Genomic DNA, 16,885 nt, shown 5'->3' on the forward strand with positions numbered 1-16,885 from the left:
CTGACCGCGTTTAGTGCCCACACCCACCATCAGTAAACCTTTATTTTAATGTAATAATTTATCTTGAATTGTCTCGTGCTTTCTACGATGGTCTTACTTCTCAAAAATGGAAGGAAAAGGTGATTTTCTTCTTGTTGATTTTTGTTTTACAAGGATATGTGAACGTCCTTGTAACACTGCCATGCTGCTACTGTTTGATTTTTTGGCTGGTCAGAGGATTGACCTGTTCTAGTGACCTTTTCTTTCTTTCTTTCTTTTGCAGTATACTCCACAGGTTGATTCATCAGAGGCAGTCGGAGCAAGTTTACCGGTTTGTTGTAAGAACACTGGAGACTGAAAACGGCCCAGAGATTCGGCCAGCCCATTGAATCTCTTCTCGGCCAGATGCTGGCCAACGTTGCCTTCACAAGTCGCGCACGACGACACAAAGTACTGCGTGTAACATTCTTAGTTCCTCAAGCAGAAAACTTATTCCTCAGTGCGTGGTGGTTCCTGCATGAAAGAAGAAAAAAAAAATTGTTTTTTTTTTCATTCCTTGCCTACAGTTATACCAGCTTCCGTGGCTGTACTTTTGGCACGTGTATTGTTTTGTTTTGCTGGCTCAGAGACGGCAGCCCACAGGATGATTGTGTATAATCGGTGGTTGCATGCATTGTTCACACGAAACATGAACGTCGGTCTCGGGGTGTACCCGCGACTAAAGAATCACTCAAGCAAGGAAATACTCCCCAAGTGTTCTTGTTTTCATTGTTTTGTCATGTCGTGCCTACATTATTTTAGTGTACATATGGAACAGTCATTCGCTAGATGTTTTAGAGGCTGGGGAATGACTCCGCGGCAAGTTTTTAACAAACTGAGTCACGAGCAATCTCCCATCACATTCTTATTCACGTTGCCGCTTGTTAACCTTTTTTTTTTTTCTCTTTAGTCATTGTACATAGCTTCAAATGTTGGGCTGCACCATTTCATTTTGTTAAGCCTAGCAAGTGTTAAACTTCGACCAGTCCATTGGCTTCAAAGCTGCAGTGTGTTTACACAAACACAGCTTTTATTGGCCCTGACATGATTCGTGATTAACCTGCTTTGATGTCCTGAACTGTTGGGAATTAGTCAACATCAGAAAGTGGTACAGTTATAATTAGGTTGACTCTTAAGTCAGCAGGCATATAGAGCGCATATTTTGACGTACATTTTGTGCCGCAGCCTCTGCGTCAATTTCATGCAGCAAAAATGCCCAGGCTGTCGGCAGTCCTTGTATACGTAATTTTAAGCAGCCAGTATTGCACAGTTTGGAACAGATGCGACGACAGCACGTCAAAAATGTGTTTCAAAACACATTCCCTGTAGCTGACGCTCATCACTCAGCACTTCAGGGATTCTTGTCAGTCGTGAGTGCATGCCCTAAAAAAGTTCTAATCTTTTGTCCACCTCTGTGCAGAATAGGAACCAAGCTACAAAGTTAGGTGTACATACTAAACTTGTCAAATTTATTTAAATCACAATGTAAGATAACATCTATGGCTTGTAATGGGGGAAAACAACTAAGTCAGTTACAGAGCCTACCTTTTAAGAGGTTGCACAACCCCCCTAATTTTGGATAACATGTTTCCTATACCAGAGCATTGGCTTGATATCGCATTTAACACTTTTGAGCCTCGCTTGTTTGATTTTTTTCATTGAAGCATCTCGTTAAGTGTTTGATTGATGCGAAAGGCAATGCTTCATTTCCTGCTCTCTTGTGTGCCATTACTTATTATTTAAACCCCTTAGTAAGTTCCTTTATAACAGATGTTTTGATTATAGACATACAGTAGACACCCTTTAAGACATAACTTGAAGGGATATGGGAAATCTGTTCATATTTTCAAAAGTATGACATAATCGAAGTGCACTGCCTTCATGGGAAACTTGGCGAAAATCCCGAATTTTTGTTATGCATACTGTGAATTGACTTCTCAGGGTTTGTCTTAAAAGGAAGTCTACTGTGTCTGTGTTTAGTGTATTGTATATAATCTGTACAAGAGGGTGTTCTTATTTATGATCTGGCATTGTTCACTCCTGTTGTTATTGGAAACTAGTGACCGAGCGTGCAGTATCGATGTTAAGTCTTCTCTTCTTGGTAAGGCAGTTTGCTGCAAAGAAAAGAAATGCCCATCATGACACGAGGCAGTGAGGTTCCCACACTCTTACATGTTGGCTCCTTCAAGGCTGTAATTCTAACTCTTCTCTTCACATCGCCTTTTTTTGCACTGTATTTACATCCTTTATGGTATAAAATGGGCATGACTGCTTTTCTCAGGCAGGTTAGGAGAGGGTACAAAATAACGATGCAGAAATACGAGTGACAATATTAAAATGAACATTAAGGGGTATGGCAATTGCCAGTTAACTTATCCCACAATTTCGCGTCTCTAGTAAATCTTGTCAAACAGGGTAACTTAGTTTTACTGCAAATTTTCTTGCAGTCATTTTGAGACCATGCTGCGTGGCTTAATAAATGAAAGCGCCATTACACAGGTTCCTTAGCATGCACGTAGAGCACATGTGCATTCCACACGCTAATTCCACACGTAGCAGCACGCTAGAGTGTTGCAGTTCACAAATCGCTTTCCATCTTCACAGTACATTGCACATTATAATTTTGTTGCATATGTGCAATGCAAATGACACACAATATGAAGCAATGCGATGTAGGAGTGGAGTACATAATAAGCAGCGCATGCAAACTTGATCACTTCAGCCTCTATGCGCCTCGCTTAGCATAGTATATTCAGAGTAAGCTGTCGACAACTCGTCGACCTATCTGTTCTTGCGGTGTTACCTTTTGTGACATTGCATGCACGTGTGCGTCAGCACCACTTCTCCTTCCCATTGTCGCTATACTGGGACGCAGGAACCAAACAAACAAACCAGCTGTGCGTGTGTGTGCATGTACCAGTGTGTGCTGGCCTACGGCTTCATGCCATCTCCAGCTCTAACTTCTAGCAGCCCGCTGCCTTACCAAGGAAGTCAAGTCATCCAGCCGTACTCGAGCTTTGCTAAGTACTATTTCATTTTCGGTTTCATGGCAGCTCGAAGGCATTGCATTTCCCTCGCTTTTTTCTTTCCCCCCGGCCTGGTGTTCCAGCGTGCACAGCTTTTGTTGGAGTAAAATTTTGTATGGGGACCAGGGTGTGCCTTTTGTATGTGGCGCAACAGACTCGTTGCATTTTCACTTGCTGAATTAAGATGCGCCATTGACGGGAGAGAGGGAAAGTTTCTGGCTAAGATAGGTCACACTGATGCTCGTTGCAGCATATCATATGTAGTGGCATATACCCTCGTCAAGACAAATGTAGGGTGTCTGGATGGAAGGGCTCGTCTTATGTGCGGAGAAGAGTGTGTGTAACACTTAAATGGCCATACGCTTGTGCTCTAGCATTCATTTGCCATGCTTGTTGTAGATTACAAGAGTGAAGCTCTTAGACAGCATCGAGTGGTACGTTTGCTAAGTTGGGATCATCAAGCTCACTGTTACCTTTTTTTCCCCCATGTTAAGTACTGTTATAATTTTCTTTACAGAACACTGATAGTGTATCAGGATGTCATGCTCACAGCTGCTTTTGCTTCGTGTTAGGTAATGGGCCTATTTTTAAGAACAAGGTGTGAACTCTCATCGTTAAAACCATGTAGCGCTATGTCATGTATAAGAAGGAGTAGTACCTGTGATTTTGTGATGATTTCCAGATTAACATAGTCGCGCTTGTATAATTTGGCACTGTGACAGTGTGTTCAATGCTTAATGTTTTGTTCGTCACCTTGCACAATTTGTTTGAGCGGGAAGTCTCCACCCGATAAAGAAAGCCCAGTTTTGAGTAATTTATTAAAAATTTCTGAATTTATTTAGGGAGGAAGAGCTAAGTCTGCACACCGCGCATGCATTTCTCTAACTAGAATTTTGCCTTTTCAAGGAAAGCCTTACGTGCACCGTTATTTCATTCTTCGTTTGTTCGCTGTTTTGTTGAGTGCATTGTAATTGCTGCAGTTGTTGGTTGTCTTGTGCAGTTGCATCGACATTTTGCTCTTTGTACATCCATTTGTCTAGATGAACATTGTTAAAGTCTCATTGATCTTTGTACCCCAGTTATTGTCTTCACATCGTCACTCATGTCTTACATGCTACAGTCGTATTGCAAAATCCCACTGCATCCTGTGTATAATTTTTGCACGCGCTGCCTGGTTAGTCTGGAAGAAGTGTACCAGCAGTGTTGCTCATCATTTTGCGGCACGGCCTGAGCCATCTATCATTCATTCGCACTTGACAAAAGCATCTCAGGCAACCATAGTACAACATTTCTTTATTTTTTTGGACTGCTGTGCATAATGCTAGTGTGTCGTACTGTTCTTATAAATTTAAGATGTGTTAGTGGCATTTTCTTTTTTTCACCAACGACTTGGCCTTAGACAAAGTGTTCTTTCTTTTAGTATTCATTTTTCCAATTTAACACATTTTCAAACACTGACAACGGGCTGTTCCTGTTAAACATGGTGATGTTTTACGTTCAGCTGTCTTCCTCGAATGGGTGACACATTATAGGCAAGTCTCAATGAGCTCACAAGTATGATCTGATTGTGCTGACACATGGAGTAATAAAAAAAAAGAAAGAAACATTGCATTTTTCAGCAAAGTGAACTGTTCTGCTGCTTCGATGCTACTGCACGTTTCGACTGTATTATTTCGTATCCATCATTTAAACCGGAGTAAAGGCACTAGACATTTCGAAAGCACAAGGTTTTGAATATAGTGTAACCAGTATAATGACAGGTGTACAACAATGATTTCTAGGGAGTTTCAACGCTCTGTGATCTCACAAAGTGCTCCACTTCTGCAATAAGTCAGCTGTGCATGCTTGAGTGGCACAACAGTGGCACAGCTAAATTGGTGCATTTCCAGCAAGCCCCTCACAGAAGGAGAGCTCAGTGTCAGATTGCAAAATGTGGTGGGCTAAAACTCTCTAATAACGGAGACATTGCTAAAACTCGTATAATGAAGAGTTGCTGAAACTCGTGCTTGGTAAGCTCATGCATTTGCAGCTGGCTCCTCGCAGCAGGGAAACATGGTAGCAGATATTGAAATCGGTGTGTTAAAACTCCCTATTAATGAAGAGTTGTTAAAGCTTTCTGATAACGGAGAGTTGCTAAAACCCTCTAACAATGACGAGCTTTAGCCCAACCTGTATTCATTACAATTAAGTGGAATACTGGAGACATGGACAGGAGCAGCTGCACTGGGAATGACACCTTGCAATGCCGTACACAACCAAAACAGGCACAACTCTTCTTGATGAATGATTATGCGCTACTTAGCTGCTAGCATAAATGTAGTACCAGTGGCATGCTATTTATAAAGGTGTTATTGCCTTTTATGTACCTAGTTCATTATTGGTGAATAGAAAACTAAAAGATTTGAATGTCAATAGTGTCAGCTCCATAAAGCATTGATGCTAGTACCAACACCAAAAGCGCAGCATAAATACTCGGTCACCATTGAAAGTACTGTTTAAAAATGTGTACGTCTGTTTGAGAAACCAAAATTAGTGGTGTCCCAAAAATGCTAGGTGATGCAAGAGGCAATGAGTGTTATATGTGCACAAATTTGCACTTGTGGGAGTCAACCGAGTTATGTTGTTGGAAATTATGGTGCATAGTTCCACTAACAACAGTTTCACTCGAAACTGGGTTGCAGTTCTTCAAGGTTGCACCACTGTGTAGGTTACCCCCCCCCCTCTTCTTTTATTTTATTTTTTTTTTATTCTGAAGAGCTCAAGAACATTCCTAGCCTGTTCATGTTCAACACATTAGATTGCTAGATGGCGCCACCAGTGTTGCTGTTCTTGTCAAACGCTTCCGGTATTCTAGTATTATGTCAATGGTAACATGCATACACCAGGCTAAACTTATTTGTGGTAACTCGTAATGTCGTAGTTTATGCATGCAGGCCTGTGCCATAGTTGCAGTAATAGTTTGCACAGGAGAAGCTGTTATGAGAATTTATAATGGCCGCTTGCAGGTTTTTTCCATTGATTATAACATTTTAGGGGCTTCTTGCTGCTGCCATAGGTTTGATGAAAGGCATAATTTGTGGAAAGGCTTTCTTTTGTGAAACGGTTGTGCTGGAATGTCTCCCATTCTTTTCATTTTTGCCATAAGCAAAAAAGCCAAGTTATCTTGCAATTTATATTTCACCTATATTTATGTATTGAGACAAAAGAAAATTCATGTTATTCATTCTTAATATGTAGTCTTCCAATCAGGCAGTAGCCATATTATAAAACAATGTAGCCATTTTATAACAACACAGAGAAGCAATGTGGGGGAGCTCTGGCTTCAGTGGCAAGTTATAGAAAGCTTTTTTGAACTATATTTAAGAATGAAACTGTTTGCAGATATCACACTTTGTTTACATACATTAGTGTGCAAATAATACAACTTCACTCATATGCTAGAACAATAATAGTACTGAAAAGTTTGTCATCGCATTGCCTGCTAAGGTAGAAAACCATCAAATATAGCCTCATTTTTGTGCCTTTAGAAGTAGTGCAATGGGAAGTGATTTATCCCCACCTGTTTATCAGTTAAATGAGAAATTGTCTGGTGTGTTCACATTGTGAAGTGTTTCTGATCAAATTTGTATTGTTTATTGGCAAAGACACTTGTGCACTTTTTGGTGTACTGTTGTACTGAACATGTTTGCCTGTGCTCTATGTCAGTAAATTGTGGTTTTCACTGCAGAAGCAGTTTTATCTATACATATTAAAGAACCAGGATTTCTTTTTTTTTTCTCTTCGTTTTTCTGTCTTGCTTAATAGAGAAGCGCTTACAAGCTAGGTGGCCTTGCAATCAATCCTCAGGCCTCCTTAATTTTTTTTTTTTTTTACTTCTGTCATTGCTTGTATTCGGAACACATGGTAACAGTCGTGATAATACCAGTAAAACGGCTATTTTTTTTTAACGCTGGTTTTGTGGAAATATTGTCATAAGCCAAGTGTTGCAAATAACGATATTTCATGTACTGACATAGTGTTCTTACCTGCTTTTAGAACAACTCTGGCAATGTCCTAAGTTGACGATGAAATTATCTATAAGGGTACTATAAGGGTATCTTCAGATGGATCCATACACTATCCAAGGTTAAGTGTTCCATGATTGCACACATAGACCAGCCAAGCATTATGTGCTTGAGTAGTTCTGATCTTTCTGTTACCTCTGTGGGCCTTGCTTGAGAACTACTATCTTCACGATTGCTGTGCATCAGAAGTTGTTATGTTGTTGAACTCTGCAGAACTAATTTGTGTGGGCTGCTGCTGCTTAATTTATTTGTCAAAGCTCAAATGACTTGTCACAATACAGTGGGACTCGGTTCACCGTTTCTAAAGAGTAACAAGACCTTTCATACCTGAAATAGAATTATGTCCGCCGAGTTCATAACTGATGTCATTCTTTGAGGCCCCTTTTTTTCATGTCCAGTCATGGCGTGTGTCTTGACCTATGTTCACATTAGCACACTGGTTGAGTCGCAAGTGCTCCGTGTTGCACAGGTCTTGTCCACACGATATGCCCTACATGTGTGTCTCAGAACATTGGCGCTGTGTCAGCTCTTGCATTAACACATATTGCTGTACATAACACACAAAACAAATCTATATTTTTATCTGTCTGTCCCCAGAATAGGTCTATATCTATCATGCTTATTACATTGTGTGTGTGTGTGCTGATCCTGGTCATCTTTATCTGCTGAAGCAAGGAGAGATGGGGCTAAGCTGCCTCCGGATGTTCTTATCAGTTGCCTCGGTACACACCGCATAACCACACGTGTGGGGATGCTGATTTATATGTGTTTGTTTTCCGATTGTGTAAATATGTACATAGCCCAGTTTTTGTTACTCAAGAGAGAAGAGAGGAGTGTTCGGCTAACGTGTGTGTGCCGAGTACGCAATGCTTTGTGTGTACTTGTTGCGCGGCCGAAGTGCACCTTGCTGCGGTGTATCCGCGTCGCTTCTGTTTTGCCTGTGTGTCACCATGTGACACTTAAAGTGGTGTCATGTCTGCTGGCCCTTGTGATGGTGATGTGCAACTAGTGACTGTTCAGAGAACAACATAATGCTGCCTTTTCTCTCGAGGTTGAGAAGGAATACAGATGACATATGTGCCGTATGTGAAACCTTGTGCAGTCATTTGTTTGCGTGGGTCTTTGGAGTTCCCAGTCAAAGTATGTTTCACAGTTTATCTTAGATGTATGAGTTTCATACAGATAGTATTATAGCCAAGCATCGATATAAGAAACACGGATACAATTAATTATCGTATGTAATGTAATGCAGTAGGGACTCGTTATAATGATGCCATACCTGGTGCAAATACCTTCATTACTTAAGGGAAAATCAGACATCCACCCTTTCATAGCAATTGCTACGAAGGAAACCCATATGGGTTCCTCGAAAGAAAAGCCTCACAGTTGAAGAAAAATTCGTCCTGGTCCGGGACTCGAGCCCGGGACCACTGCATTTCCGCAATTGGCACCTGTATTGCTATGAACATGTGGATCTCTGATTTTCCCTTAATTAATTACTTCTCTCCAACTTGCGGGTTTCCGCAGAACTATTATGTCAAATACCTTCATTATATCAAAAGTTTGTTATAAGCATCTACTCATTGCATGCCGGAATTGGCAAGAAACATTTTAGATTTACTTTGTTAAATCCAATAATGTGTTGTATCGTGGTTGAACTGTAAATATAAAATTTGCTGTTTTTTTTTTTCCACCGATACCAGCATGTAGGCTGTAATGGTCGTCACATGAACAAAGGTACTTTACATTAGGCACAACTTTTATCACAGCAAGTTTCTTTTGTACTAGCAGGAAACGCGACACTGCAGTCGTCATGAATATGATCTGGTGACATACAAGAATATTTGCTGACATGCCCATCAGCTTCATCAAAAACATTCCTGCGGCTTTTAAAGCGAAGCTTTCAAAGTGAAGCTTGCTTTGCCTCTTCCTTCGACTTTTACACTGCTGCTGCCTTGCATCTCGCGCTGGGGGGTGTTTGAGAGCTCAAGGCAGGTGCATGGGAGAGAGAGAGAACATTTATTATGAGTTTGGGCGACTTCCTCGCAGGGTGGAGCCCTTAGTTCAGGGCCCCACTGGCTCGCGCCACTCCGCGTGCCCGCCAGATCAGCCGTCGCTGCTCTTGCGTGTCTGAGCTGGTCAGCGCAGTCTCCCAGGAGGAAGGGGAAGGTGAAGGAATAGGGGAGTAGCCCGGAGGGTGTGGGCACTCCCAGGTGCGATGATATAATGTGGGCTTTGCTCCACAATAGGGACAGTATGAGGGATATTGTGTGGGGTGGAAGAGGTGAAGATAAAAGAGGCAGGGAAATGAATTAGTTTGAGGCTGTCGCCACATGACGGCATCTTCTCGATTAAGTGAATCATGTGGTGGAGGGAAGTTTCTCCTGGTATCTCTGTAATACTGTAAAGTTTCAGTGTAGTTCAGTGGTTCTGTCGGTGCATCGTCTGGGTTGGACAGCTGGGAGACAACATAGGCAACGTCGACGACATTTCGCAGAGTACAGCTACAATGCTCTCTGGACGCCGTAATTGGGCATGATCCTCCACAAAAGCATTGCAGGAGCTGCCACACCTTCCTCCATGCTCACGTACAACAGCAACGGCAGTCCAGGGAGGAGGTAGGGGGAATGTTGGAGAGGGTGTAGAAAGAAAGAGGAGGCAGAAAATAGGTACAACCAGATTCTGTACTGACGTAGTCGGGAAATGGGTGGGTAATCTAACCCCTCAGCACTCGTCGCAGCTCACTTAACATGACACGGGAGGAAAAAAATGTGTCATCAGAAAGCATTGCTCATTTGGGCTTTCTTCAGTACACGAATGAGAGTGAATGAATGACATGTCTCTACGTGTTCTGTTTACCACATGGACAAACACAAGAGGTGCAGGCAAGGCAACATTTAACATCGTATCATGACTGTTGTATGCCATCAACATCACCACCAAACACCGTCAATGAACATGAACAGCACAGAAACCTACACTTGCATCGATTTCCACCGTGCTTGGGATCTGCGTATTTTTTATTATTAGATTCAAGCGGCGTTCCTTACAGCAGTTAACTGAAACAGGAATGCATATCATCAGATTTCAAGAATGTATTTCTCAAAACTTGTCCGAGCACAGGAACTCTGCTGAAAGGATATGACTGCATTACCAGATGGCTTGAATTCTGCAACTGGCACGCATGCCTTAAAGTGAATATAATTCAAGATAACTAGTGAAACATTGTTAGCTAATGTTACACTGCAATTTGTCATGCAAGCAATGCACGACTCACTTCAAGCAACCCAACTGTCATGACAGGGTTGCGCTACCTGCCACAATTGTGTCCTTTAAAAAAATTGTTTGCAGCCTGTACCCAGAATACGATGTAGGCCCCCATCTGGAGCACATGGGAAAGCATGCGTTTTACGGCAGGCTCAAATAAATGTTTTACCAATCCAATCCAATTGTATAATTGAAACTAAGTGTTCCCAATTTCTGAAATAAAGTGGCATAGTAATTAACATAATGGTACAGAGGTGAGCTGTCTTTTACCAGCAAAAGATAGTTGTTGATGTGTACATGCTGTTTGCGATTACAGGCTACCGCAGGGTGTTGTGGCAGCGGCAGCCATGACATGCGTCACATTGACGTGTCGGGGCTCGGCGCTTCAGCATGATATTAAAAATATGAATGCTTTCTTATATTACTCCGAAATTAAAGAAAATTTGGTTTTGAAAGAATGTTGTTACGAAGCGTTTGGACAGGACTGTGTGTACAAGAGAGGGGCAAAGTGGTGAACAGTCTACTTGGAGCTGTGACTTACACTGCCAGATTCATGGCCAATTTCCCAGAGCCGTTTGCGACAGGTCATTGAGGAATAACAACTGCATACCACCATGCACATCTACAAGTGACCCTTGCATGTAAATGGTTATATATAATCTCTGCCTAATTAATTACCCTTCCTCTTCGTAACAATATTTCATTAGTTTAAATTGATTTAGTGTTTTTTGTTAGTGCCCCTTAAAGAAAGCACCTTACGTAGTGTCAAACGTGGACCTTTTTGAATCTGTAATCTGTTGCTCCAGTGAGTGCACTGGGTTGAGAAGGATCTGGCACCGTGCAACATTAATTGAAGGCAGGTAGGATGGAGATAAATTAGGAGGGAGGAAGCATTACATCACACAGCCGGCCATCGCAAACTAGCTCTTCATGAAGCCACCCCATTTGCCTTTTCTTGCCTAAAAGGTCAGCCCAACACGTGACCCTGCGCACGGCAGACTCGGCCGAGTGTGCTTGGCTCCCGGTACATTTCAATTGACGTGCACTTATTCGGGTGTTCTTGTAGAGCACAGAGGAAGGAAAAACCGAGAGGCCTTGACGTCACTCCTTGTGAGGCCTCCATGACGCCGAAAGTTGGCTTTACATTCCGCCATATTGTCGGGGCAGATTGTCCTCTCTTGTTTACATTTCTCACCTCCGGTGTGCAACCACCCTGGACTGTAGCGATCCGATCAACGGACCCGATACCCGCTGCCAAAGTCGTGTCGTCTGAGTATTGAGCTCTAGTGTTGAAAGAAGTTCGTAGTGAAGTCCGTAAGTTTGACCATGAGGCGGGTTCCCACTGCATTTGCCGGCTTTTCTGTAAATAAATGTGAGCAGCCTCACTGTACTGCAATAATCAATGACTGGCATCACACTTTATGTACATCACGACACGTGACGTAATAGTTCTGCGGAAACCCGCAAGGTGCTGCTATTGGGAGGATGTCTAACGTTCCCTTTATTAATCACGACACATATCGACCTATGGCTAGCCCATCTGCAGTTTCTGAGGGCAAACGTATGTCAATGGTGGCTTGAAGCATCGTTTTGCTTTATTCAACAAGTTTGGGGCGCCACGCACCGTGGCGATGAGCCACAGCGTGCCGGCGAGGAGGCCAGCAGAAGAGAACACATTTAGATAACGGCGACTGTGGCTAGCGATACAAATTATTCTCATGGTAAGTGAAGCCTCACAGTAACCAAGTTCTTTGGTAACCGCCGCACGGTGCCAAACTGTGCGCACATATACATAGTACTGTTCTGCTACGGAATAAGTTGTGCTGTTTACTTCGGCAAGTGTTCACATATTGTTCAGACAACGCCTCCTTTATTATTCTTTGGTTTTTTTGGTTCAGAACAGCGTGCGTTGAGCGAGGGTTCCCACAAGGGTGTCGGGGCAGTAGAAGACACTAAAACTTGCTGCGCATGGAGGAAGGAAGAATATGTTGCCACGGCACGGTCACGTGTTGGGCTGACTTTTCATGGCTTCTATTTTGTTGCGCAATGCTCCCTCCAAGTTCTTGGTTCCTCGGTGAAAGACGTGAATGGAATCTCTGAAGAGTATCACATGCACGATATTGGAGCTTTTTTTTTTACCTACACTTTTCGCAGGCTCGTGGAAATGAATGTAGTGCCAGGCAGTATGGCATCGTGTGTTGCACTGGTTCGCTGGGCTGCAGCGAGTGAGAGCAGTCTGTGTGTTGTCTTCTGCATCAGCAGACAAAAAGTGCCTGACTCCACATTTCGCCTGACTTCGCACTTATAAGGCAGCTTATATGCCCTTGCCTGAAACTACAGACGCCATTGTACGAGTTTCTTTTCTTCGACAAATCTAGACAAACTGCAGCGAAATACATTGCGAATGGCAGGTGCATGAAGACAGCATCTCAATGCGTATATAGTGCAGAGCCTGAAACAGCCCGCACCATCCGTGAGTAAGATAATTTTATCGTGGAAGATTACCTCACCTTCCTCTGTGACACATGGTCAAGCCAGCACTTCGCTGCCCGTCGGCCCATCCCTGTAGCGAGCCTATCGTCGCTATATCAGCGCCAGCAGTCGCAGACAAAATGGCACCTCGCATTTGGTTTGCCAGCCTGCTTGTTTGTTGTCTGCTGCCTACATTCATCGAAAGCGCCGTGTAGAAAGTAATTTTCGTGCTACATTACGGTCATAAAAATGGCTTCGTGTAGGTGGGCGAAGCTATATACACTTTTCTACACCAAGCTTTCTTAAACAAGATGGCCACTTCCTACACTAACCTTGGGCCTTAGTCCTTGTACGTTTAGCACTGTTACTTCCCAAAACATTAATTGCCACCAACTCGCCCAAGTTTCTCTTCTAGTACAGTTCCTACACTAACTATACTCGTGTAACCAATGTAGGTAAAAAAATAGCCCTATTATAGCACGACCGTATAGTGAGCTCTTTGTGAGGGGATCAATGATCGGGAGGTCGATGTACCACGGCTGCCTAACAGCACAATGTGGGCTTTAATAACTTCAACTTTAACCAGTTGGCTGTACTTGCAAGCTCGCAGCTAACTTTTTGCACGTGCTTCGCATATGGAATTGGACCTTGTCTTTGCACCAAGCCCAAGCGCTGTTGTCCTCCCCCTGAGACCTGAGGTAGTTCTTTCCCTTTAATTTCCCCTCCCCATTTCTTAAATTTAAGAACATGACTTGTGTCATAAAATCAGGTGCCATTTATGACTAACAAACAGTTAAATAAAATAAACATTTATTTTCCTTTTTTGTCGTCTGTATGCTTCCTGAAATCGAACCGCTGGTGTGGCTTAGTATTACCTGGGTCAGCCACGTATCAGCTGGAATTAAAGAGGACATATATAGCTCACAAGAAAGCACAGAGAACATTTCGAGGAAAATCAGAGATAATGGAAAATAACAATGTACTAAGAATTTCGCAAGGATACCGCTTCGAAATATTCCTGAGTGGCTGCCGAGTTTCACGCGTCTTGTCTTTCCTTCTTCCCATTTCCCGCCCTTTCATTTTGTGCTGCTACAGGTTTATCTGATAAAGTTTTATGAAGATATTCGTTCGATGAAGTACTTGCATGCTTTAAGAGCAGCAGTGCCGATATCCGCACATATTCTTCTGGCGCCACTTGCAAGCCGCATCTCACTTATACTGTTGATTTATAAAGCCACAAATTCAAGTCAGTTCGCCTCTCCCCTTGCTTCAAACTACCGCTCTAGAAAACTGTATACTTCAAACACATCAAACCAACCAACCAACGCTAGCACCATACGAATGACGTCACTGCTCACTGCGTGACGTCACGGCGGCCATTGCGGTCAAACGCTTGCTTGCCGTTCAGTAGAGCTCACGAGAGTTCAGACTCTTGTTGGTTCTTTATTCTATGGCACTAGCGTGCCCATACGTAAATATCTTCCAGGCCTGCTAAATGCAAGCGGCAGCTAATCGGTTTCGCTTGGACGTGCATTCGCTCAATTAATCGAACGCTTTCGCCGATGGTTATGCTACGGCTACAAAGGCGCGCGTGCAGCAATTGACATTTAAAAAGAAATGAAAAGCAATATCGGTAAAAAAAAAACATTCCCCAGGTGAGGCTCGAACTCACAACCCCGGCATAGCTCACGAGAACTGTCGTATAAGTACCGTGCGCTAACCAATTGCGCCACTGGGGAGATGGAGGCCCGGCTCTTCCCAAATGCGGGCAGGCTGTGCTGGCTGCCTCCTCCCTCCCCCGGCTTTCCGCAGATTGGCAGATGTTCTTCGCTCTTTGTTCTTGACGTCAGGATCGTCTGTCAGTCGGCGCTGCGTCTGTTCACCGCGAGCCGGCGCACGCGGTTCGCGGCAAAGATGCGCGGAAAAGCTTCGGCTTCGCGATGCACCCATTGCGGCGGGACTTCATCTCCCGGTCTCATCGTGGGCGGAGCCACCGACTTGATCTTCGGGAGCCTTCGACTTTGGCTCCCCGAGATCTCAGTCCCTCAGAACGGAAATAAAGTTCTTGTCATGTCATGTCGCGATGCACCCTAGCCAATCTGTGTAAAATTTGTTACGTTTAATTGTAGTTACGCGGCATTGATTGACAGAGAACGTAGCCTTGGACAAAAACACCTAAACTCGTATAATTCGAAGTCGTTGTTTTGTCTTCGTCGTTCTTTTGGTCCCTGTCTATGTACGCGCTGTAAGGGATGTTTGAAACAATGCAATACCAACTAGCCTGTACCCAAACCCTGCTTCAGGATAGGTTTGCAAGCTCCAAGTACCTGCCCAGTACTGGACGGGGTCGATTGATGTTTGAAAAGACTGACTAAATTGTCGAGCAATACGGGAAGTCGATGGTGTTTATTTCGGAAAAGCTTTATTTCTGAAATAGCCGGGAAAGCACAGAGAAAGCTTCAACCGACGAACTTGAAACGGCAGCCTTCCCACTCTCAAAACGCTATAAAAGGAGTATAATCTAATTTTGGTGTCATATTGGAGTCGCGTTACAAACACTCTTAATTTAAAGAGTTCGCACCCTTTGGGGTTTATCTTGGCCCACAATAATAAGCGTCATCTGCCTTGCTTGCGTTTCCTTTCTTGAAAACTCTGCGCTCGCTACTTTCCAGTTGAGAATGATGAATGACCTGACGTACTGGGCTCGCGGCGTTAAAGACGGAAAGTGCGGGCTAGATAGATGACGAATATCGTTGTGGTAAAAGATGAGCTGCAAAGGTGGAAACGTTTTTAAGAGTGAACTGCGTACGTAATTAAACAAAAATTAAATTTGGGGTTTTACGCGCCGCAACCACGATCTGATTATGAGGCACTCCGTAGTGAGGGACTCCGGATTAATTTTGACCACCTGGGGTTCATTAAAGTGCACCCAATGCATGGTACAGGGGGCGTTTTTGCGTTTCGCCCCCAGCTAAATGCGGCCGCCGCGGCCAGGATTCTATCCCGCCATCTCGTGCAGGAGCTGGGGCAATACTATAGCCGCTAAGCCACCACGAATGAACCTGAAATATGTCCGGCATGTTAACTAAACTATGTGGCTCCTATAAGTATTTTCTGTAATTTTTTCTTGAGCGCCATATGCTAGAAGTTTTACCTCCATATAATTCGTTGAAGTTCAATCTGTTGCCCAGCTCTATACAGAGGGGTCAAATCAAATATAGCTGCACGCTTAGGGTACCGATTATTCATTCATTCATTCTTTCATTCATTCATTCATTCATTCATCAACGAACCTGCACCATCAAGGGCTAGTATTGCATTTGCCGAACAATATTTAATTTAGAGCCCCTCCCCTTCCTTCTGCAGGAAGTGTCAATGACCCGATGTCGTTTTGGGACATTAAACCTCATGAATAAGTCAACCTCCATAGCTATGCAAGGATATATTTCTCACACTCCTGACGTATATATGTTTATAAGCATACTATAGACTCCAAGGGTCAAGCAAGCGTTCGGAAAACCTAAAACTCAGTTTTGACCACGTTGTAAGAATGGTATATTCTTACACCGTGGTTCTGACGCTGTGCTCCCGATCGATCTAGGCTTTTCGAAAATTGACGCCTTCTTGACATGCTTGTACTCTTTAAAAAACAAAACAATAAAGAAGGATCGTTGTGGTTACCGTAGCTTATTGTCACATCCCTCACTAACTTGGTATAACTGCAGCTGGTAACGGCAGAGTTAATAATATTGCTGACTAAACAAGATAGTCACTGCTACTATATTGAGTCTCGGTTACCAATTCCAAACGATGTTATAGTAGCACCACCTGATGCGATATGTTTTGAGCCTAAACACACCTGTCTGGCCCACTATGGAATAGGCCGGAGTGGGTTCGATAAATGCCTTGTAGGCTAGAGAGATCGTATTCGGTGATGCTAGCTGCGTTTTTAATATCGGCAGCCGAGACCCATTGGTAACAGTGACTACGCCTCGTTTAGCCAGTATATATAGTGTTAAAAACTCTAACCGTTAGAAA

At 43.3% G+C, this 16,885-nt stretch overlaps 1 protein-coding gene and 1 non-coding gene across 5 annotated transcripts in view; one reads left to right on the top strand and one right to left on the bottom strand.

Moving 5' to 3' along the window:
- The window catches only part of pns (DENN domain containing pinstripe), a 69,023-nt gene extending 60,823 nt beyond the window's left edge, over positions 1 to 8,200 (top strand). For all 4 annotated transcript variants that reach the window (XM_055078007.1, XM_055078005.1, XM_050192513.2 and 1 more), the window contains one exon: positions 263 to 8,200. The gene's annotated coding sequence lies outside the window, so the exon portion shown is untranslated. The remainder of the gene's footprint in view (positions 1 to 262) is intronic.
- Positions 8,201 to 14,494: 6,294 nt separating this feature from the next.
- Positions 14,495 to 14,586, bottom strand: TRNAI-UAU (transfer RNA isoleucine (anticodon UAU)). The gene is given in 2 exon segments: positions 14,495 to 14,530; positions 14,549 to 14,586. It is a non-coding gene; the product is annotated as a tRNA-Ile (tRNA).
- Positions 14,587 to 16,885: the final 2,299 nt, after the last annotated feature.

Source organism: Dermacentor andersoni, chromosome 10 (assembly GCF_023375885.2).
Source record: "Dermacentor andersoni chromosome 10, qqDerAnde1_hic_scaffold, whole genome shotgun sequence".
Lineage (NCBI taxonomy): Eukaryota > Metazoa > Arthropoda > Arachnida > Ixodida > Ixodidae > Dermacentor > Dermacentor andersoni.